Here is a 23,691-nt window from a genome sequence, read left to right as displayed (position 1 = left end):
GAAATGGGAGACACGACTTTCAAACATGTATTAAGAGACAACAACACTGAAGCGGACCAATACGCCACCAAGGCAGCCAACAGGCAGATCGGCCAAGTCAAAGAAAATGATCACATATATGAAAATCCCGTCCCGTAACTGGCTTAGATGCCTCTCAAAATCTATGATCAGATGTTCCAACACCCTTCTGACCTCCTGTCATATCACTTCCCACCCGCATTCTTGTGATCCCTGGCCTCAACCAGTCCCGTCGCACGCTGCTCGTCAGGCATGGAATTTCGATCCTCCCTCCCTTACTCCCATCACTCATTCTTCTTGGTCAGATCTCAGGATCTTGAATTCCCAGTTTTCTCGTGACTATCACATGCAGTTTATAGGTAGAAGTCTTTTCATGATCCCCTTAGACTGCTGCAAAGATCTCAAGCTGGTGGTTAATCCCAGCCAAACCACAGTGCCTATGCCGCTCCCTCGGCTCGCTCAGCCTCCCTCCGCGCTATATATATTCACCTACCCCCCTCCTTCCGAGCACATCAGAAACTTGTTTCATTCTTCGCAGGAGAGTAATGGTTCTTTTCCAGGCATCCAGATAAGGAAGGTTGGCATCAAAAGAGGCCGCCATCAGCGCAGAACGGCTGTAAGATCTTCCTCGAATGCCCCCGGGGACGTCAGCAATCCCAAAGATCGGAACTTTGCCTTCAATTCAGCCGCTCCTTCCCTCCTCGACCGTCTGGTAAATCTCTGTGCCTGGCTCCCTTCTTTAACAGTGTTTTCCTCCCTGCTCTGTTTCTTCTTCGTGGCATTTTTCCTCAGGCGCGCTGGTCTCCTTCCTCTTCACCCCAGCCCCTTTTCCCTGTCCCCGCTCAGCACCCAAATCAGCTCCCTGGCAATGGCAGAGATCCCTGAAAACAGAGAACAAACTGAGGCCCAGGAAAACCGTGAGCTGCCCGAGAATCCCCTGGACAGAGTGCTGGGAAACGCCAACTGCACGTTGTGCAAGGCTCATTGCTTTATGATTGCAAGGTTTGTTAAACATTTTAACGAGCTCAAAGAGGACTTCCAGGCAGACAGCAGATCAAAGAGAAAGAAACTGAAAAAACACAAGGCTGAGACTGATAGTTTAAAGGAGAAATGCAAACACATGGAGGAGGCAGTCGCCCACATCAAAGCCATCACCCAAAGTATGCAGGTCGAGACCTCAACCAGAGCAAGCATCAAGAAAGATCCCCAGATCGATGACTCTGTCAATCAGCTCTAGTTCACTCTCTAATGACTAGCAAATTTTGTTTTCTCGCAGGTCTGTTTGTAAGGCTATACAGTCGCTTTCTTTTTCAATCTGCTCTTCTCAAGTTTGTCTATAAGAAGTCAGGGTCTGCGAACCCATTTTGGACTTATCCCCACCTATCTCCATTCACTTATGTAACTGGATTTAGCTCCAAGTAGTTTTATAATATATAAGTATCCGACCATGTTAAAAAAAAAAACAAAAAAAAAAATAGTAATGACAAAAAAAATCAATGGCTGCCATAAATAAAATACTTCAATACAAGCAATAGTTATAATTTACTTTTTAGTATGAGTGAGATATGCAATCCTTCATAATTGACAAATGACAGATAAAAATAATATTGTTGATATTATATGATGTATAATTCATTATATGCTTAGTTGACATGTAATATTTAAAACAAAAATATATTAATAACACAAAAATAGTATCACACATAAATAAAACATTTCAATATACATATTAAATAACATAATTTTATATTGTCCCAAGGCTCATTCGTAGTGATATGAAGTATTGCGTAAAATAATTAAATGAGTGTGTGTGTGTGTGTGTGTGCGAAGAACCATAACTAAGGTTAACAACCCAAGAACCAAAGGCATCTTGTAGAAGTGAAAGTATGTCCTCTTATAGACCACCAGCAGGTAATTCTAGGTGGCGTGGTTTTCCTTGTATAATAGTAATGAATCAGCAGGTATTAGCGGATATCAGGCAATGATGGTTATCCCTAGTGATAGTTTGAAAACTAAGTTATGGTAGGTTTTCCCACTATTTAAATATATATATATATATATATATATATATATAGAGAGAGAGAGAGAGAGAGAGAGATTATTTCAAATGGATATATGTGTTCTACTTCTAAATATGAGGGGCATGTATGAACATTGTAATGTGGAGAATGTGAATCATAAATAAAATATTTCAATCTCAACTATGTCTATATTATATAAAATGAGCAAAAATAAAATTTTTCTTATAGTTAAAATATTTTATTAGTGTTTTTCTCAAAACATATATAGATCCATATTAACTTGATATATACATATCCAAGAGGAACTAAATCTCTTGAGGTGCAAAGCTTTCCTCATATTTTTCACTCAAAAAGAGGTCTACATCTTGATAGATTTGATCCCTCTTGGTGCTTGGTAAATCCAAAATTTAGATCAACCTATGTTGGTGTTAATGGAAATTCCCAACAACTAAATGAATAGGTGGAGCACTAATGTAAAATATGATGACATGAGTGGTACCTAGTGAGTATTGTTAGCATTGTTGGCATTTGGCCCAAAACTGGATCCAAAACACTACCAAAGGCTTCGAAATTTGCTTAAGGATCATTCAAAGATCAAAACCAGCGCAGGAGGAGAGCCCTTAAAATGGAGGAAAAGCACTATCGGGATGCTAAAACACTCAAAAAACCATGAAAAAACCATGTATCAGAAGCATAGACATTGAAATGCACAACAGTGGTTAGATTTGGTCGATCAACGGCCCAGATCTAAGCGGAAAATCGAAAATCGGCCAACACAGAGGACTTAAGGTTGGGTGGAAGGCACCCCCAATCAGCGATCTCCAACGATTGGATCAATGGTCGCAATCCGCAGTGGCAATTGGCATAGGTAGACAGTGGCACTCAGCGCAGACTATATGGAAATGGCGACGGCGATCAGAGATTCAACATAGACCGTCGATCAAGCACAAAGATCGACGACCCACGTTGCATCGTGATATCGCAGTTGGAGAAACATTAAGGGGTCGGGCCTATGCACAGGTATATGTGCGACCCGACGAACCGGACCCGACAGTTATATACATGATGTTGCATAATATTTGAGGTCTGGGGGAAAGCCATTTTCAATGCATTTTTCGTGTATTTCGTTATTTAACGAAATACAAAGGGAACCTTGGACTTGCGATATGTAATAAAACCTGGACCCGAAATTGTTTGGGAATGAATATATATAAATTTTCAAGTCCGCTAAAGCCAATTTTTGATGTATTTTCACTGTTTCTCAACATATTCCAAAAATACAAAGGGAAGCAAGGGACCAGGGCACTTGCGATTTGTGATAGTGACCAAAAGGGTGGACCCATAGAGGAATAAGCCATATTTAAGGACTTTTGAAGTCCGGAAGAATAAAGATGGGCAGGATTTACATAGTTGCGGCGTTTTCTGTATGAAACAGAAAACAATCATGGTTATCAGTTGAAATGATTTCAAAAGGCACGGGGACCCATTCCATCACCTAATGGAGGTCGGGAGATAGAGACAGTGAGACAAAAGGATGGAATGGGAAAGGCGACAGCATGGCTCATCCAAACAAACAGAAGCGATCATGGAGCAGAAAACACAGCTCATCCAAACAAACAGAATGGTCATGGAGCATCACTTGCACGAGCAAGCTCCTAGACAACGCAGTAAAATACCCAAATGTGGTTACTCTTCTGTTAGAAGAAGAAACCTCTGAGCCCATGCTTGCCTAGTCATTGCATCAGGTTGTTGAAAATACAAGGATGATAGATTAAGACACTCCAAGCCTTTGAGAGCTCAGGAGCATTGTAAAGGGCCTATAAATGGATGAAAGTTAAATGTAACAAGGGTTCAACTTCTAGATACTGTTGATACTCTGTTCCTTGTAGCCTCTCATCTTCATTCCAATAATACAAGATTCTTTTGTTGTTGCATGTTCAATATCCATTTCTCTTTTGTTCTAAGTTTGCACTTGGATAGTCTATTCACGATTTCTTCTGTGTCTAATGCCGGATAATTGTCATCTTATCTCTGCGTTGATAAATTAGATTTGCAAGCTTCTTTTACTACCTGTAGCTAGCCATTATATTTTTTTTATATATGCATCTACCGGTATAGTCCATATTCTCCATCTATCCATTGAATCTACAAAATATTGAGCATTAGTGGTCTAAAGCCTTGCCAAGCTGAGGGTGTTCATGCATGTTTGGAGTGAAAACAGAGTTGAAACGGTTATCTATCTTGATGCAAACCTTTATCCATTCTAATAGTTCAAAGAAAAACATGGAAGATTATATGTTACTAGGCATCTCCGAGCTGCAACCTAGGAGAGTTTCCTGGAGTGATAACATAACTGGCATTGTTGCCAGGGAGAGGAGACTGAAGCTCAACTTGCCTGGGAGAAGACACAGATCTAGCTTTGACAATAGAAAAAGTCTGGGCACTTTTTTGGTTGTAATCATCTATCTGGCAACTCTACTGGAGGCCGAACCTTTTTGGTGACTCCACTTCATAGTTCTGGCTCAGTTTGTGAGTCATACTCGAAGAAATCCTCAGAAGTCACAAGCTGGCCCAGTAGCTGATCCTGAAAAAATCATCAAAGAAAGAAATATATTGCAGAAAGGAGCATCAAGTTCAGGTAAACCTAAACAATCTTCTATATCTCTTCAATAAAATCTTGTAATAGAACAAATACATGTTGAGGGTATAGCATCTAATACTAGCAGTGAAGAAAAACTCTTAGAGATTCATAAAGCTCCTTATTCTTTGGGTTCTCCTTTTTTTGTAAGCCCAAAGGAAACCCCACCTCCTATCCATCATACTCCTTTAGTCTTATCAATCACTCCTCAACCCTCTGTCATTTAGACTTCCAGTACCCTTATAGCCACCACGGCTATGGCAGGCCCACAAGCACCTACCAAAATGGAAAGAATCATAGCTGCTAGGTATGGACCTCTACCTCTACTGCTGCCCACGCCTTTGAATGCCATGCCTACTAGAGAATATTAGAAATATAGGCCTAAGTTCACTAGGACTGAAGGTGTTACAGTTGAAGAACATCTTGAATCATTCTATAGCTATGCCGATAACCTGGACATTAGTGAAGATGATGTCTGGATGAGAGTCTTTGTCCAAAGCCTAGATGGAGAGACTAGAAAATGGTTCAGAGAACTGACCCCAAGATCTATAGTAGATATTGAGGCTTTAGATGATGCATTCCTAAAGCATTGGGGGATAAGAAGGATCTCCCCTACTACCACACTGAGTTTGGGAACTTAAAGAGGGAAAATGGTGAGTTGTTGTCTGATTTTAATAAGAGGTTTAACCGGATGTACGTCAAGATACGAGCTGAATTAAAACCCACAACTACCTCTGCCAAGCTCATCTATGCCAGCGCCTTTGATTCTATCTTCTCTCTACTATTGAGGGAGAGACAATGTGCTACTTTGGCTGATATGCAAGATTCAACCTTGGAAGTAGAATCAAACATCATGGTTGCAGAGAAGCTTAAGGGAAATATTGATAGAAGAAGACAGAGGGGTGAGTCTTCATCATCTTCAGATCACAAGATCGATAAAATGACTAAGATGATAGAGTCATTAGCCTCTGAGATCTCCAAATTAAAGGTTGAGCAGCACCCTAGGAAAGGAAGAGTTCCTAATACCTTTGCTCCTATAAATCCAAATTCAAATCCATAAAGAAGAGCTAATGAGTAGTTGTAGATTTTGCAAAGAAGCAAAGATGCCAATGAATACTAAAGGGTGAAGACCCCTTCCAGAATAAAGTCATGGAAAAAGAGCAGTTTGAAGAAGATGATGAGATCCATTGTCTAGAAGACAAAGGAAACACCTCCTTTTTTACCTTAGCTACCTATGAAAAGTCATTGTTCAATTACCAGATCAGCCAAGAGTGGGATGGTGAAGGTGTTCTACAAGATGAAGATCAACAAAGATATAATTTGAGGTCGAAGATGAATAATGACAAGGAAACCCTTGTTCAAAGAGATGTTGTACCTGCAATACAATAAGCTAATAAGCAGAAGAAACTGTTTGTTGATCCCATCATCCTCAAACCTTCAGCTCACGAGGTAAGAGGGCTTGACAAGTCTCCTTCTCCCTTCAGTTTTCAATCAGAAATTCAAAAGCAAAGAATACCTATACCTCTGGTTGAACTAGTGAAGATTGAGTTCTTCAAAATATCCATCCTTGAGGCCCTTTAGCCTAAAGCCATCCAAGCCTCCACTGACAATGTAAATCTGCAAGATGAAAAACCAGCTATTATTCTCAGCCCAATGATTGAAAATTGTGAAGAAAACTCCCCATCATTCTATGTCTCTTTGACTATTCATGATAAAATCCTTCACAAATGCCTTCTAGACATTGGAGCCAGCAATAATCTAATGCCCAAGGCTGTCATGGATGAGTTGGGTCTTGACATTACCAAGCCTTATCATGACCTATTTCTTTTGACTCCAGAAAAGTGAAATGTTTGGGATTAATCAAGGATCTAGCCATCACCTTGTCTCAGCTACCCATGGAAAGCATGATGATGGATATTTTGGTAGCAGATGTACCCCCCAAGTTTGGCATGTTGCTTTTCAGAGGCTGGATCAAGAGATTAGGTGGAAAATTGCAAAATGATCTATCCTATGCTACTATCCCAGTTTTTGGAGGTGAAAATAGGAGATTTTACAGAGAGGCTCAGTTGGCTTATATTATCAGCGATGAAAGGAATCCCACTAATCATCCCATCTATGCTATCAACACTGATTTTGGAGCTTGTTATCTTCAGATTGAAGAATCTCAGTTGGCCTCCACGTAGCTTAAGAAACCAGTTTACCAGATCACAGAGGAGGAAGGCCCATAAATTTGGGACATGTTTTTTGATGGAGCTTACTCTAAAGAAGCTACAGGGGCAAGTGTAGTCCTTGTGTCCCCCACACAAGAATGCATTCATTTACCTTTCATATTAACTTTTGAGGTCACAAATAACATAGAAGAGTACGAAGTAGACCTTATCATTTAGCAGGTGAACAAAACCTTCCAAGTAAAACATCCAAAGGCTGAAAGCATACAGAGATGAGGTGAAATATAGACCATCTTTGCTTGACAATATCAAATGCTGGAAAGCTTTTGAAGAGGATGATGAAATTAATAGGTTTTTACAAGTCTTTGATGAATTTGCTGAAATTCATCAGAAGAATATCAAAGAAACCTTTGAATGGGACAATTTTCATTTTAGTGACTGGGTTCTCAAATGGGAAGGTGTTTTTGGTAGCCCAGTAAAGGGGCAGTTCTTCAAACTTTATTTCATTTAAGGCTTCAAAGCCTTGGTATCGTAAATACATTTTTCGAGTTTTTATTTTCATTGAAAAATAGACTCCATGCCCAATGTAACACTAGGAGGAATATTTGATTTCGTTTTTACAGGAAAGGCATTGATCTGTGATTCTTGAGACCTCACAGGAAGGATTTCATCCCCAGAAGGAGCTAGTGTTAGCCTTGTTGGAATTTGGCCCAAAAACGGATCCAAAACACTACCAAAAGCTTCAAAATTTGCTTAAGGATCATTCAAAGATCAAAACTAGTGCAGGAGGAGAGCCCTTCAAAGGGAAGAAAAGCACTATCGGGAGGCTAAAACACTCAAAAAACCATGAAACAACCAGGTATCAGAGGCATAGATAGTGCATCTGGCTGATCAATTTCCTAGATCTAAGTGGCAAATCACAAACTGGCCAAAAAAAAGGACTTAAGGTTGGGAAAAAGGCACCCTCGATCAGTGATCTTCGATGATCGGGTCAGCAGTCACAATCAGTAGCCGCAATCGGCATAGGCAGACAGTGGAAATCAGCACAGACTATATGGAAATGGCGACAACGATCAGCTATTCAAAGTGGACCATCGATCAAGCGCGCAGATTGACGGCCCACATCGCATTGCGATATCGCAGTTGGAGAAACATAAGGGGAAGGGCCTATGCACAGCTATATGTGCAACCTGATGAACCGGACCCGACGATTATATACATGATGTTGCATAATATTTGAGGTCCACAAGAAAGCCATTTTCAATGGATTTTTTGTGTATTTCATTATTTAATGAAATATAAAGGGAACCTTGGACTTGTGATATGCGATAAGACCCGGAACCGAAAGGGTTTGAGAATCAAAATATATAATTTTTCAGGTCCGCTAAAGCCAATTTTTGATGTATTTTCAATGTTTTTCAACATATTATTCCAAAAATACAAAGGGACACAAGGGACCAGGCCACTTGCAATTTGTGATAGTGACCCAAAGGACGGACCGGATAGAGGAATAAGCCATATTTAACGACTTTTGAAGTCCGGAAGAACAGAGATGGGCGGGATTTGCACAGTTGCGGCGTTTTCTGTATGAAACAGAAAACAATCATGGTTATCCGTTTAAACAATTTCAAAAGGCACGCAGGACCATTCCATCACCTAACAGAGGCCAGGAGATAGAGACCACGAGATAGAAGGATGGAATGGGAAAGGCGACAACACGGCTTATCCAAATAAGCAGAAGCGATCATGGAGTAGACAACGCAACTCATCCAAACAAACAGAATGGTCATGGAGCATCGCTTGCATGAGCAAGCTCCCAGACAGCACAACAAACTACCCAAATGCGGTTACTCTTCTGTCAGAAGAAGAAACCTCCGATCCCTTGCTTGCCGAGTCATTACATCAGGTTTTTGAAAATACAGGGAGGATAGATTAAGACACTCTGAGCCTTTGAGAGCTCAGGAGCATTGTAAAGGACCTATGAATCGCTGAAAGTTAAATGTAACAAGGGTTCAACTTATGGAGACTATTGATACTCTGTTCCTTGTAGCTTCTCATGTTCATTCTAGTAATACAAGCTTATTTTGTTGTTACATGTTCAATATCCATTTCTCTTCTGTTCTAAGTTTGCACTTGGATAGTCTATTCATGATTTCTTCTGTGTCTAATGCCAGATAACTATCATCTTATCTCTACATTGATAAATTAGATTTGCAAGCTTCTTTTACTGCCTGTAGCTAGCAATTCATATGTGTTTATATATGCATATGCCAGTACAGTCAGTATTCACCATCTATCCATTGAATCTACAAACTATTGAGCATTAGTATTCTAAAGCCTTGTCAAGCTGAGGGTGTTCATGCATGTCTGGATTGAAAACAGAGTTGAAATGGTTATCTAGCTTGATCCAAACCTTCATCCATTCTACTAGTTCAGAGAACAATACTGAAGATTATATGTTACCAGGAATCTCCGAGCTGCAACCTAGGAGAGTTTCTTGGAGTGATAATAAGTATAATGGAGGAAAGTGTTTCATGTGTAAACTCCCTTGCCCATAATTTTATTTTTTGAATTAAAGTTAAAAATCTAGACTTTCCCATTACCCTGGGAAGTGAATTAATGAAGAAATTTATACTTGAATTAACAACTTCCTATAATTATGAGGGATATCAAGGGATTGTATTGAACTATTTGTGAGAATTATGACAAGCACCCATATGGAAACATCTTCTTTGACCCACAAATTTGCAACTCTAACCCAAAAGATATCTTGTTGAGAAAGATGGAATGTAGTTAATTTCACGAGTAGAGATTGTTTGATTCACATGAATTGGTCAGGGGAGGGAATTCAGAGTGAAAATTGTGCCCATAGACATTTTGGTTGGTTTCATAATATTAAGAGGCTATTAGATTCATTTTTCCCTTAAGGAAATCAAGTATAGGTGTCCTTTGTAACAACCATTTTTAATCCCCAAATTTTGTAAGATGTAATTAATATTGATAATGTTGGGATGACCAACATGTATATTTTTCATATTTCAATTTATTTAAATGTTCATCTTTATTTAATATATTGCTAAAGCTAAATAAGAGATAAGCCAACATGAATCCCAATGCATAAGAGAAGAAACCTATAAGGGAGACTTGGAAAGTTTTATATTTTACCTAAACTAAATGTTTTGATTTCTGATTTCGCAGTTGAACTACCCAACTACCAACATTTCTAAGAAGAATGATTGGAATGGTACTAAAATTCTCTTGGACCATGCACCGGGTAACCATTTTGTAGACTTATGGTTGACCATATATCCTAAGAAAGGGACCCATTTTCTCATGCAAGGAAATGCATATTGTTAAGATTCTATGTGGGGGTGCAAGATAGAGTGAGAGAGTAGGAAAAATAGATAAATAGCCATGGATTAAGAAGAAGAGAGAGAGAGAGGAGTTTGGGGGTAGAAACTATGAAATGAAAGAGAAGAGTGTTCAAAGTGAATTGGAGAAAAACCTATGGGAATGAAATAGAACCACACGCAGGTCTTGAGACCATGACTATAAAAAAAAAGGAGACAAAAATCCTTTTAAGACACAAAAATCTTATGTGAAATTGTGATATTAACTGAATTGGATAAGGAAATCAGTGAGGAACCCTTCAACCTGAGTCAAAGGGATAGGAGAAAATTTTAAATGGTTTTTCTTAATTGAGCATGTAAGGAATTGATAAAAGGTGAAGCATCGAAGAACTACTAAATTAATGAAGGCCCCCCCTTTGTATTTTCCACACCCTTGTTGGTCATACTTTGATCTGTTAATGGACCCTAGCTCAATAATTTAAAGGAAAAATCCTAATTCATGTATGTGAAGGAGAGTGAATTTCATGTCCTCTACCTTGAAATGAATCTTGTTGAAACCTAAGTGAGTTCCCTCTTAAGACATCAAATCTAGCTTGGGAATGGTCAGCTAAAATAAATATGCAATGTAGTTGCACCTATGGTTGGATGGAGAGTAGATCTCCCTTATATATTTCCCAACAAGTTTTAGTGAATGAGGGAAGTATATATATTTCTCTACCAATCAAATTTTGGCATTCAATGTTTCATGATTCTTTCTATGTTGGTAACACTGCATATTTTTAATGATAAGCTAGAAGTTATTATGTTGGTTTGTTGAATATGTATAAGTGATGAGCCATATTTATCGTATTATTTTTCTTGGGTGCTAGATATTACTTCTTCATGAAATAATATTATATCTATACAATTGTTATTTGAAACAAGTTACCTCTGATGAATATAGGGTGTGTGGTTTAGTGAGGTGAATGTATAAGTTGGCTTGAACATTGAGGCTATTTATGTACTCTATAATGTGAATGGCCTTTGTTAGGCCAGTGGTGGGATTAAAAAACTATGATTGTATCCCTATTTGAATGAGAATATTTGATCATTCTTTCGTGATTGGAAACATCGTTTCCTGTAGTCATAAGCCAAAAAGTTGGTCCCTCTATTTGTGAGAGTTGGAGTTGATAGCATAACATTGCAATTTGTAGTCGAAAGGAGTGAGAGAATTTCATCTTAGTTGGGTGAAGTTGAGGAGCTCTGGAAATTTGCCATTTTATGTCTTTCTTTTGTGGAGATTTATGATTGAAGGTTTAGTTTTTGGATTCATTAATATGATAGAGAAGATTTTTTAGGTTTTAGAAATATGTGGCCAAGGTTTCTCCCTATTAGAGTCAATTTTGTCCTTTTGAAACTAGGTTGGGAAGTGCAACGAAAGTTTTATAATTTTGGGGTTATTAGAAGAACTTTATAAATTTTGGGGTTTAGAGGATTTGGCCCTAGAAGAGGGGACATGACGAAGAACTTAGCTGAAAGGATCTAAGGTTTGGAATGAAAAGATGTTAGTTTTTAGGTTATCCACTGTAGGATGTTGGAAATAAAATGATTGGCCTATAAACATGAACCTGTGATATCGAAAGATCATGAATGTCTATTATCTAGTAGGAAATTTATCATTGTTTGACATCCATCAACTAAATTGGGCAAGTTTCATGAAGCATAGTTTTTCTTTCTACTCAGTGGCCATTGGTTGATGGCCTAGTGACCTAGTAGATAGAATGTTAGTTGAATGAAAAAATGGGGTTACAACAATTGATGGTCCATTATTAGATCATGGGAGAGTAATATTGAACTCTTTAGTCTTTCCTCGATGGCCCAATGACCCAAATTTTTAGACGTTGGATGGTTGGGTATCAGGATATTGAATTTCGATACCTATCACTATCACCCTTGAATATATTAGGTGTCAAGACGTTGAGTATACTGATGTCAATTTTTCAAATGATTGGATATTGGGTTATTAGGTGATCGAGTATGGGGATGTTCAAACATTGGCTTTCAAGTTTTCCTCCCAATACTAATGGAACCTGATATCATTCCAATATGTCTTGTTGGTATGGTAGGTCAACGTGGCATGCAACGTGATGATTTGACATGGCAAATTGTTAGGATATTGAATGTTAGGTGTCAGTACTTTAGAGTATTAATGAACTGGAGAATTAGATGTTTCATATTTTTGTGTTATCTTCCAATAGAAATAACTCCCAATAGGCCCTTGTTGTTGTACAATTTGATGTGGTCATGTTGATATGTATAAATATTCTTATATTAGCTAGGGGAAACTAGCCAATGGAAATTTTAAACTAGACTTGCTCTCATATGGGATATTAATTTCCACCCAATATGTGTGATTGGTTTTCCACTTAAAAGAAATGGAAATCAATTCCAAATCATCCAGAGAGGTGAATATAAAATTTAATTTCCTATTTGGTTAATTATTAAAACTAACTAATTGTAAACCAAATAAATATATTACCTATATATCTTAGTGAGGACCATCAACTCACTATGAAAGAAGGTATAAGAAGAAACATTGATCATTGAAGCATGCAAAAGAAATTAATTTAATTCAATAATGATTAATCACACAAACACCATCTACTAGTAGATAAGAAATTATTTAGACAAAATATGTATTAACATATATTCTACTTGAGCACTTATTAATGAATTACAACTAATTTGTGGAAATATTTTTTCATAAAATTGTAATAAATGAATAATCCATTCAAATCACAAAAAAAATCATACAATCCATTCACATGAGAATTGATTAATCAAGAGATTTTTTTCTTCTCCATATCATAAATCGAAGGTTGATAGAAATATATTTTTTCAAGTTTTACATTCAAAAATACGTTTGCATTTTGAGAAATGTTTTACACTCAGAAGAGGTAGGAATCTTGAGAAATTTGATCCCTACCAACACTCAGTAAATTTAAAATTAAAATGATTTTTTTTTCCCAAAAAAAGATAAATAAATAAAAACTTATATTTCTGGAAGATTGAAAATATACATTGTCAAATCAATTCAAAAATATTGATCATATCGCCCATGGAGCCTAGAATAGATGGTAATGGGATGTATTGTTAAGCCACTCTATGATATGAAGGTCACCAGTTTGATACTCTACGGAGAAAAATTTAGTCATGTTATGAGATGGTATGGCTCAGGCCAAGTCTGATCCCTTGTCGATTTTGATGGCTTGGATGCCCTCGGTTGTGATTACTCAAGCCACAAGTCTAGCCTGATAAAATATCTAATGAACTCAAACCACTTGAAAAATAAAAAACAAAAAACTATTGATCAAATCCTTACATACGTCATTATGAGCAGTCCTAAAAAGAAACATAGATTAATGACTACATGTGCTACATATGTAATTCCATGGCTATGGTATCATATTCATCTAGTACCTTATAAATGCCAAAGAAACCCAATGGAAGAGATGGAAGTTCTCAAGATTCCTTAGATAAGGTGTACTCTTTCATGTTCAGCTCCCAAAAATTATTTTTGACTAACTACCATTCCAGCTTTCCTAATTCCTCATTGATATGAAATACAATGTGTTCTGGGCAAGGGTTATCAATGATTTCCTTTCTTTCAACCTAATCTATCACCAATTTCAAATCTACCACAATCTGTAACTTCTTATTTTTTTACATATGCCACATAAAACAATTTCCATAGGGTTGTAAACTCCATTGGTGTGTTCATTCCCAACCCAGGGGAGTGGCGAATCAACATTTGGTGGTTTTGATGAATATGTATGATAGCACCCACACCCCATCTGGGAGGATATCTGTGACTAACCCCATCAAAGAAGGCCCAAGGAATGTATAGGAGAAGAGGAGGCATGATTGGGACTCTTTCTTTCTTTTTTTGGCGAGTGAGCCTGAAATTTTTGTAGATGCCCTCAATGATTCCCATCTCAACCTCAATAGGAATATAAGAATCTTGTAAGATGGATTAATTATAAGACAACCATATTGAGTTCACAAAAGTGGTAGGAAGAACATGCTGCTCTCTGACTATGATGTCATTCACCCAATATTTGACACAATCCTAAAGAGTGTCCTTATTCCAATTTGAACAAACATGTTTACAAATATTTTTTATTAGGCCCCAAACCTAAACTCTATAACTTCATGAAATAAATATTTGTGAGGTTGTTTCAACTTGGACTTTACACAAGGTGCATTTATTTGGGCCCGACAATCCCCATTTCTGGTCATTTTCCCAATTTAAAAGCTTTTAATTAACGGCAAGCTAGAGAGTGATTTTGGCTTTTAGTGGTATGTTGTGTTTCAACATAAAAGACCACAACCACTACCTCTCACATACGTAATGTAATTCCATCTTTGAAGAATAGCTCAGGTTAGCTGTGTAATCACCAGACACAACATTCTTCGACCATGTTAGAATGTCACCACTTTCTAGATCTGGGAGAATAAGAGAGGATACAAGCAAATCAATATGACTATTGCATTTAATAGCAATATTCCCCTAAAGCCCCAGTTCGATAGTCGATCGCCATGCTTGGGACCCAATTTCATGAGGATGGTCGGATTTTGCATTCCCTATAACAAAATACTACGATCGTTAAGGTGAATGAGCAATACTTTAGAGAGAAATTGTCCCTAGTGTCAATCCAAGGATCACTGCAAAAACAAACATTCTTACCATTTCTAACTTTCCAAGAAACCCAATTATTGATAAAAGGGAAATTCCTCACCAAATATCTCCATACTACTAAAGCATTTGGGATGGTATTTGTCGGGTCTCAGATCCATTCGATTATTGAACCCCACCTCCCCCCCTCTTAAATATTTATGTCGTGTGACCCTCCCCCACAACTTGTTATTATCTAGGCACCTCCATAAGCTCTCAACTACTAAAGATTGGCAGATAAAAGAAATCGTTTTATGCCCCAAACACCCAATAGTTTTGGATTTGCAATATAATTCCATTTGAATAAGGGAATGCAAAATTTCTACCTCCCTCCAAACCATAGGTAATGAACACACAAACTACTAATTTTCTCTAGAACTCCAATCACAATTGAGGACCAATACTCGAAACGGCTTTTATAACTGATGTGAATTGAACCAAACGACCTCCTCTCAATAGTAATTTATTTACCCATATGTCTATTATTGACTTAATTTTCTTAATCATCCAGATCCAATTCGCTTTCCAATAGGCATTGGGCTTGAGATGAAAGCCAAGATACATATACCTTCCCTGAGAGATATGACCTTGAAAGAGAAGAAACATGGAATGATTTAATGAAAGCATTTAGGACATAGGCCCAAGCAATGTCCGACTTCCTGAAATTGATTTGCATATCTATTGTGAGGTCAAATCTATTCACAATTTCTTTAATAGTGGAAATATTATGAGTAGATCCAAACAGAAAAAAAGAGAATATCATCTACAAATAACGAGTGGGAAAAATAAGAGTTATATGATACCTTTATGCCTCTAAGGTCGCCCTTCTCTATGGCATATTTTATTAATGTACTCATTGCGTTGGCAACCAACAAAAAAAAATAAAGGAAATAAAAGAAACCTTGTAACAATCCATGAGAAGCCTAGAAAAAAGAGAGAACTGACCATTAATTAAAATGACAAAATTTACATTTCTGATATATTCTAAAATCTAATTGACCATCATTAATTTCATCTCATCCCCAATTTAAAGAGACAAAATGTGATAAATATCCAATCTAACACAATTGAAAAAAATTGTTAAATCTATTTTCATTAAAGAAAACCAAAATCAAAATTAAAGTAAATTTTTATACCATCATTAAAAACAATTAAAATAGCACATGAGGTGCACGGTGTAATGGTAGGGACGGATGGCTGTAGCACCCCCCACCCAGGTTCGAGTCCTGCTGCGGCAGGTGTATGATGTTGTATGTTGGAAAATGTAAAGATCCCACACTAGCTTACAAAAAAGAAAAAGAAAAAACAATTAAAATAAAAAACAACATATTAAAGATGAAAAAATATGCAATATAATAAAAATATGTAATGCTGTACTTTGCAACAGTATATTTTATTTTGCAACTATTTCTATAAGATAGGTGAAGTATTTATCCATTGAAATTTATCCATTCTCTATTTTCAATGGTCTCCCTATTGGTGAGCGTTTCCTATGAATGTTGATAGAACAAAAATATTTTAATCGTTGATTCCAAAAGTCCCAATAGTTTCCTGTGGAATATTGGTAATATTGGTAGAATAAAAATATTTTAGTCGCTGCTTCAAAAAGTCATAATAGAATTATTATGTTCACAATAGAACCATTATGTGTTCCAGGGTGGGTTGGTGATATCTGTTATTTTAACATAATGATGTAAGGAAATCCCTTTCCTACAAAATTGAGGGGAGATATATGAGTGTAAACAATTCGTGCACCCTGAGTTTGATGGGTCTCGTGTGTATACGAGGGCTTAGTGTGCATGTGGTTTCGAATTGAAAAATGATTGTGAGAGGTTGATCTGAAAGATTGTGCCGCGACAAATAAGGGGATGGAATCAAAATAATCAATAATAAAATATATTTTTATCATCTGGATATAGATTACTTTGGTGGCTGTTTAGCTACAAAAATTTGATTAAGTAATTTGAAATTTGAAATTAAAATAATAAATAATAAATAATATATATCTATATATAAAATATATTTTTTAATAATGATATTATGTTTTTTTTAAAATAATCTTCTCATTTTCACTTTTATGTATCATATTATTAGAAAACAGTTAAGAAAGACTTGACTAAATGACTTTGAAATTAAGATGATGAATACCATTTTTATGTTTAGAAATAAATGATAGTTTTTTAATGGAGAAAATAAAGTTAATGGGAAGAAAACATTTGATTGGACTAAACAATTTGGAATTTGTATTTATTTGAAAATTTATTTATTTGAAAATTAAAAAATAAAGAATGTGAAAATAATTTGGAGTTGATATTTTAGTATATTTAATTTAATTTAATTTCAATTTTAATATAATATTTATAAATTTAAATTTATTTTGAGAGTATTAAAAAGGGTTAGGAGTTTTCACAATTATGATGGAAGCAACGTTGTCGTTTATTATACTTATGGTTTAGAAAATATCTTAATAACTTTGTTGAAGCTTAATTGTTGTTGTAGGGTCTTTATATTACAAAAGAAAGAGGACTAATTAGGGAACTTTCTACTAAGATGTTTTTCATTTGGAATACGAGGCTTATTGGTAGATAAGAATATTTCATAAAAATTAAGTTGTCAAGAGTACTAGAATCAATGGTGCAACTCATTCCATTTATTAAATTGATGCATTGAAAATCTTATGAATGTCTTTTCTACCTTATTGAATGTACTATGTAATAAATGCATGTTTTGTATTATCATCTATATTTATAATGAATTTATATAGCCAATTCTAGCTTATGAATATGTTATTTAGCTTAACACGAATCTTTAGGTTATTGTGATTTATTAAAAAAAATCGTCTTAAATGCTTGCATGTTTGTATTAGATTGTAATTTTACATGAAGATATTACTATTAGTAATATTTATAAAATATATTTGGCTATAATATTGGTATATTTATAGCAAATTATTTACAAATATTTTAAGAGCTATCATTTTTTTTTGTTGGTCAATGAAATTTCATTATATTATTATATACAAACAATATGCATTATGATTACCTTCAGCTCTCCCCGCTTCACTCCGATAGGATTTGTTAGTGAGGAGAATTGGACAAAAATATATATGATCTGTCCATTTCGTACATATATCCCAAGGAAAAAATGGCCAGATTATCCAAAACGCATACAAAACTAGAAAACATCCTAGAATTTTCATATTAGGTAGGGGGATTCAGAGTTTGACCGCCCGGAGCTGCTAGAGGGTTGTGAGCTTCACGGACATGATATTTGATGTGTGCAAAACACACCTCAATCTCATCCATTCACACATTTTTGTGACGCTATTTATGTCGCATACAAGCCAACTACTCTAGAATTTATCCCTGGTCGTGTTAGACATCGTTGAAGTAGGCTACGATCTCATTCCAGTCATCATACCTCTATTGGCAGATAATGTCCAAGTTGGCTTGAATATCCCGTGGTTGATCAACTATTGTTCCAAGTGAGGGACAGTTTTCTACGTTGTTTGGACACTGGGCCTCTCCATGCATTTCCTCACCTCCCATATCCACACCTCCCACCTCGTCCTTATTCATCTCCCTCTCTCTATTAGCTTGAGCACCATGCTTTCCATAGAGGCAACTACCTAATCGGGCACACCCACACTGGCGTATCATCTCTTATGTCTATAACTGATGGACTCCTCAGCAAAGCATCACAACAAGGGGTTTACCTCACCAGTGGGCCAACTTACGCTGAGACACATTGTACCACACAGGCCGCAACCCTGGTACAAAATAAGGCTCTCCCCAAGAGGCTAGATGAGCCCAAAAATCCTAGTAATGGAAAAATTGACAGCACAAAATATTGATCAAACAGGGTGAAATAATACCTCTAAGTAAAGGATCATCATCAGCTTCATCCGCTGTTGCCCAACCCCGCCCCAAAAACACATTACTACCTTGAACTATCAAGTGTTTGGCAAGCCACATAATTTTGAGCATGCTAGGTCGAGAGCAATTGCCCCCACTGAAACATCTTTCCTCAAAAATCCAAATGGCTCCCTCATGCCCAAACCACCCACTAGCTGACCATAGGTTCAAAACCCACTACTCACATTGCTTTTAGAGCCGCACAAGTAAAACACTGACATAAAACACTAACATAAATAGGAATGAAGAAATTACCTCCTTAGCTACCTTTTCAAAGCTTGGGGTCGTGAGTTGAGATGCTTGCTAGCCGAGTTGAGGGAAGCTACGAGACAACCAGGCAGAGCCAAACCTCGCTTAAGCACCAACCCACGATCCCATATAACTACTTGTTTGGCTCTTGTTTCCAGTGCTTTCTCTAAATGCCAACCTATAACAACTTCTATACGCCATCTTGGCTCTCCAGAGAGGCCCTTCGAATGAACTGAAAAAGTGATACCTTCTAACCTCCAACTTTTTTATCTCCCAAATGATGCTTCTACTCACTATAACCATCTGTTGGGATGGGGTCCCCTGGGTCAGTTTTGGGGTTAAAATAACCCAAGTTTTGAAGTATTTTTGTAAATGATGTAATTTTTTCGCGATTTGTGGATGGGGAGCGCATAGATGATTAGGAGTCAAAGGGGTTTTAGCCCTATTGGGATGGGGTCCCTTGTATCAGTTTTGGGGTTAAAAAACCAAGTTTTGATGTAAATTTTGGTAAAAGATGGAAAGTCTCCGCAAATTGTGGATGCGAAGCGCATAGATAGTGAGGAGTCAAAAGGGTTTTTAGCCCCTTGTTTATGTAAATATGAGTTGGTTTTGAGATCTAGCCATGGTTCATGGACCATGGGATTGTATGTAAAAAGCTATAAATATGTGTGTCTTAGAGAGTTTAAGAGGAGACCTATGTCTATGTCTGAGAGAGTGAAAAGGGGCAATTAAGCACCAGGTAGATAGAACAGAAAAGGCTCCACAAATGAGTGTGCGGTATCCTAGAGTAGAGTCTGCAGCTGAGTGTGCGGAACCCTGCAGCTGAGTGCGCAGACCCCTGTAGGTGAGTGCGCAGGGCCGTTTGAGTCTGTAACCTCATATTGAAGATCAACAAAGAAGATTATTGAAGAAATTCATGTGTTTATCTGTTTACTTATGTTATTTATGTTTGCGATATATGTTGTGATGGAATAATGTCTTTATGAAATATTGATTTATTGATGTGTGACTCTATTGGATAAGTCTTATTAACTGTACGCAATGCTTGTTAAGTACTTCTGTGAAGATTATAATACATTATGTTATGTTTATTAAGTACTTAAGTAGATCTGCATGAACTCAAATCTAGGGTTATTTTATGGTGCGTGTAAGTGGTTGATTCATCTGTTAAGGGTCCACAAAGACCTATCGTAGACCTTCATGAAGGTCTAGAGGTTGTTTAAAGGAAGTTGCATTACTGAGCCCTAGGGGCTTATAGATCTGCGTGAAGGTAGATCTAGGTCAATAAAAGACATCACACTGATCTCTAGATGCAGAAACTTGGTTCCAGCATCCCCCCATACTGCTTTGGGTGAGACTTCATCCTGCGCTACGCGGGTTGATGCTGAAAGGGTTAGCAGTGTAGGGTTTTGTTTGGCGTAATTAACTTTGAACCTGGGTCAGGACCCAGTAAGCTAACAAATGGTTTCGTTGCCAGGACCAAAATCTGCTTAAGGAGATGTGTGATGTCGCATCACTAGAATCTGACCAAGAAGGAAATTGAAAAGTGGTTGGACAGAAAGATTCATGAATTCATGGTGTAAGAGAATAGGAATCTTCGCCTCTCAAAAGAGCAGTGGTTGGACATATATTTGTACTACAGAAATACACAAAATTTTCTTCTGCACCTTCCTGATCAAACTATTTGAGTGGATAACTAAGTTGGTAGACGACCAAGGAAGGTGGAGGCTTGATGATCCAATAGTGTGGACTCCAGAACTGGTACAACAATTGGAAGCCTCTAAGGACAAAATCGCACGTGTTGTTGACCACTGGCTCAATCGAATTATAGGAGGATTTGTTACAGAGTTCGTGGTTGATACCTCGGTCAGCTACAATGAAGTAGATTGATGCTTATTCAAGGGTCCACAAGGTAAGTATCTGAGGTCTTTGAATACATGGATTAAGATGCTTTTGTGTGAGAAATGGGTTATGCCATTACCTCGATGTTTGGATCTACACGAAGTGGGCAGATCTTTAGAAACCAAGAGAAAGCAGGTCCTGAATATAGCTCATTAATTAGATCTCCTTTGAGCGATGACGAGGGAGTTGTACAGACCTCATTGCAGATTGTTGTCTAGCTAATACGACAAGTTTTTCCGTGGATACATCATCCATCCACTCCACCTCCATCCTCACCTCCACAGCATACACCTTCACCCACACCTCCGCCACCACCACTGCCATTCAACATGTTGAACTCAATAAAGCTGGCAATTTTCAAGGGTATAGGGAGTGAAGATACAAATTAGTTTTGGTTTGTTGTGAATGATGTATGGATTTTGCAGTAGATCATCTATGATGACATAAAGAAGGCACAGTTAGTCACTACCCTGCAGGGTCATGCACTAACGTGGTATATCAAGTACTTTGCCGATCATCCTTTAGCGATGCTAACAGAAACTAAGGATGTGTTAAACAAAGATTTTAGTAAGCCTAAGTCTGACTCACAATAAGTAGTTGGATTTAAGGAAATCACAATGAGGGTTGATCAAATGCCTTGGGAGTTAGATCAAAGGTTGAAATGTGTGATTTTCAAAGCTAATATGCAGCTCACAGTGGTCAGCACCACAAGTGGTTTATAGCCTCACTTATGCCCCACCTGAGGATTGATTTGTCACAAGAGAAGATAGGAACTGAGGAAAAAGCTGTGGGAATTGTGATGAGATTACATGTGACACTTATTCAGGACGTGACTTTGGGAGTCCAACATATTCACTTGCAGTTGTAGAACCTCTGCTTGGAATTGAAGAGCTTGAAAAAAGAGTAGGAGGCTAGGCCAAAGGTGTGCAAGGAAGTCTGGTTCCTAAAATGTAAGAGCCAAGGGCATGATAAAGACCACTGCCCTGCCTTCGAAAATTATATTACAGGAGGGGGGCCACTTCCCCTGAGGCCAGAAGCTCCAGCAGGACCAAGTGCAGGGCCCACACTATGGTTCGCTATTTGTCAGGTGGATAGAAAACACGTAACAGGTAATTTTCATTTACTACAAAAGTTCATTCAAATGTCACTGCAGTTGTTCTACAATTTCTGCAAATCGGCGGGCCACGATGAGAGCCACTGTCGTAGCTACGAATTAATGATGGAAATTCCTACCTACCAAATGCAAGTAGAAACTCAACCTCCAGATCAGGGCATAGGAGGAGTGTGTGGAGGTTATCAAGGAAGAGGATGGGGCTAAGGAGGAGGAGGACCTAGTAGAGGTCGCGGTTAAATTATTTTCTATAATTGTGGAACACCAGGGCACTATGCATGGGAGTGTCATAATCATACATGCTCGTCCTATGAATACTACAGCCAGTTTGACCACAATATATAAGAATGTCCTATGCTAATTGTTATCACCCCAAGAAACTCACCTAGGTTGTATATCAGTGATGCTCGGGAAATTCAACAAAATGTTGGATAAAATGATGGATGAGTGAAATAAATGTTGTATATCCAAGCCATATAAGTACTCCTACTATGATTGGCCCCAGACATGGGTGAACACCTGCAAACTACAAGGCTTTTAACCACCAATTACTCACAGTTTAAACAAAATGTGATGATGGAGAAGACTGACTGCACCAACAGATACACAGGACCCTGTGATGGCTGACTGCAACCAGAAAGGAGGTCTGTAAAACTATTATCTAATACATAGACAGGATGACAGCTCTCTATGCATTTAAACAACAGAAACCTGCTAGCAATTTCAATGAACAACTAAATTCTAACACAGAGGTGGGATGACAACCCCTCTGATGCTAAACATTCACAGCTCATGAATTAATGCAAGACAGGCACAACCTGGAACAAGAAGAAGTGAAAAGTGAGCAAATGACAACAAAAGAAGCTTGTATTAGTTGGAAATGAAGACCAGAAGCTACAGGTCTCAAAATAGTTACAGTCTCTAGAAGTTGAAGCTTTACAACACACTAACACTCACCTCACACTCATCCCCCATAATTACATCATTTTTTTGAGTATATATAGAATCAGTTTACAAAAATCTCTGCTTGGCTATGTGTGGAGGGGTCATAATGGATCACCAACTGCTTTAACTATCTAATATGGGTGTCTGCTTCAATCTGAATGTGTTTGCAAATGAATTTGACCTCCTCGGATGTTCTGTTGTCCTTCTTGAGTTGGTAGAGTGTAATATGAAACAAGCTCCATAAATGATAAATGTTGTGACCAGCTCGAGGCATGTCCTTTTCCTTCTCGGCCATCCTTCTTGTTGAATGCGGTGGTTGAGGATTAACTGCGCAAAGTGGTGAATACTGGCCACCTTCTTCCTTGGGATGCATGGGACCGGCTATGGACGCGGACAGTATGGCGGAGGCATGAGCAAGACGGGGAAAAGACATTAGTCGTTGGATCGTGCAGATGGACAGAGGATATGACTCGGCGGGAGCACAAAGGCAGGAAGACTGAGTATAGGCAAATACACTATGAGATGCAGGAAAGCAGACTTGAAACTTTATACAAAGGAATGGTGAGTCATATCGGGTTCGGCACCTAATATCGCATCAGCGGAAATGGAGTGGTCTACATTAACATCAAGCCCTGACCCTGCGACTTGCGATCGCCAATGA

Source organism: Pinus tabuliformis, chromosome 4_2 (assembly GCF_031772625.1).
Source record: "Pinus tabuliformis cultivar Carrire ecotype Pingquan chromosome 4_2, CPIR1, whole genome shotgun sequence".
NCBI lineage: Eukaryota > Viridiplantae > Streptophyta > Pinopsida > Pinales > Pinaceae > Pinus > Pinus tabuliformis.
This window is presented reverse-complemented; position numbering follows the sequence as displayed.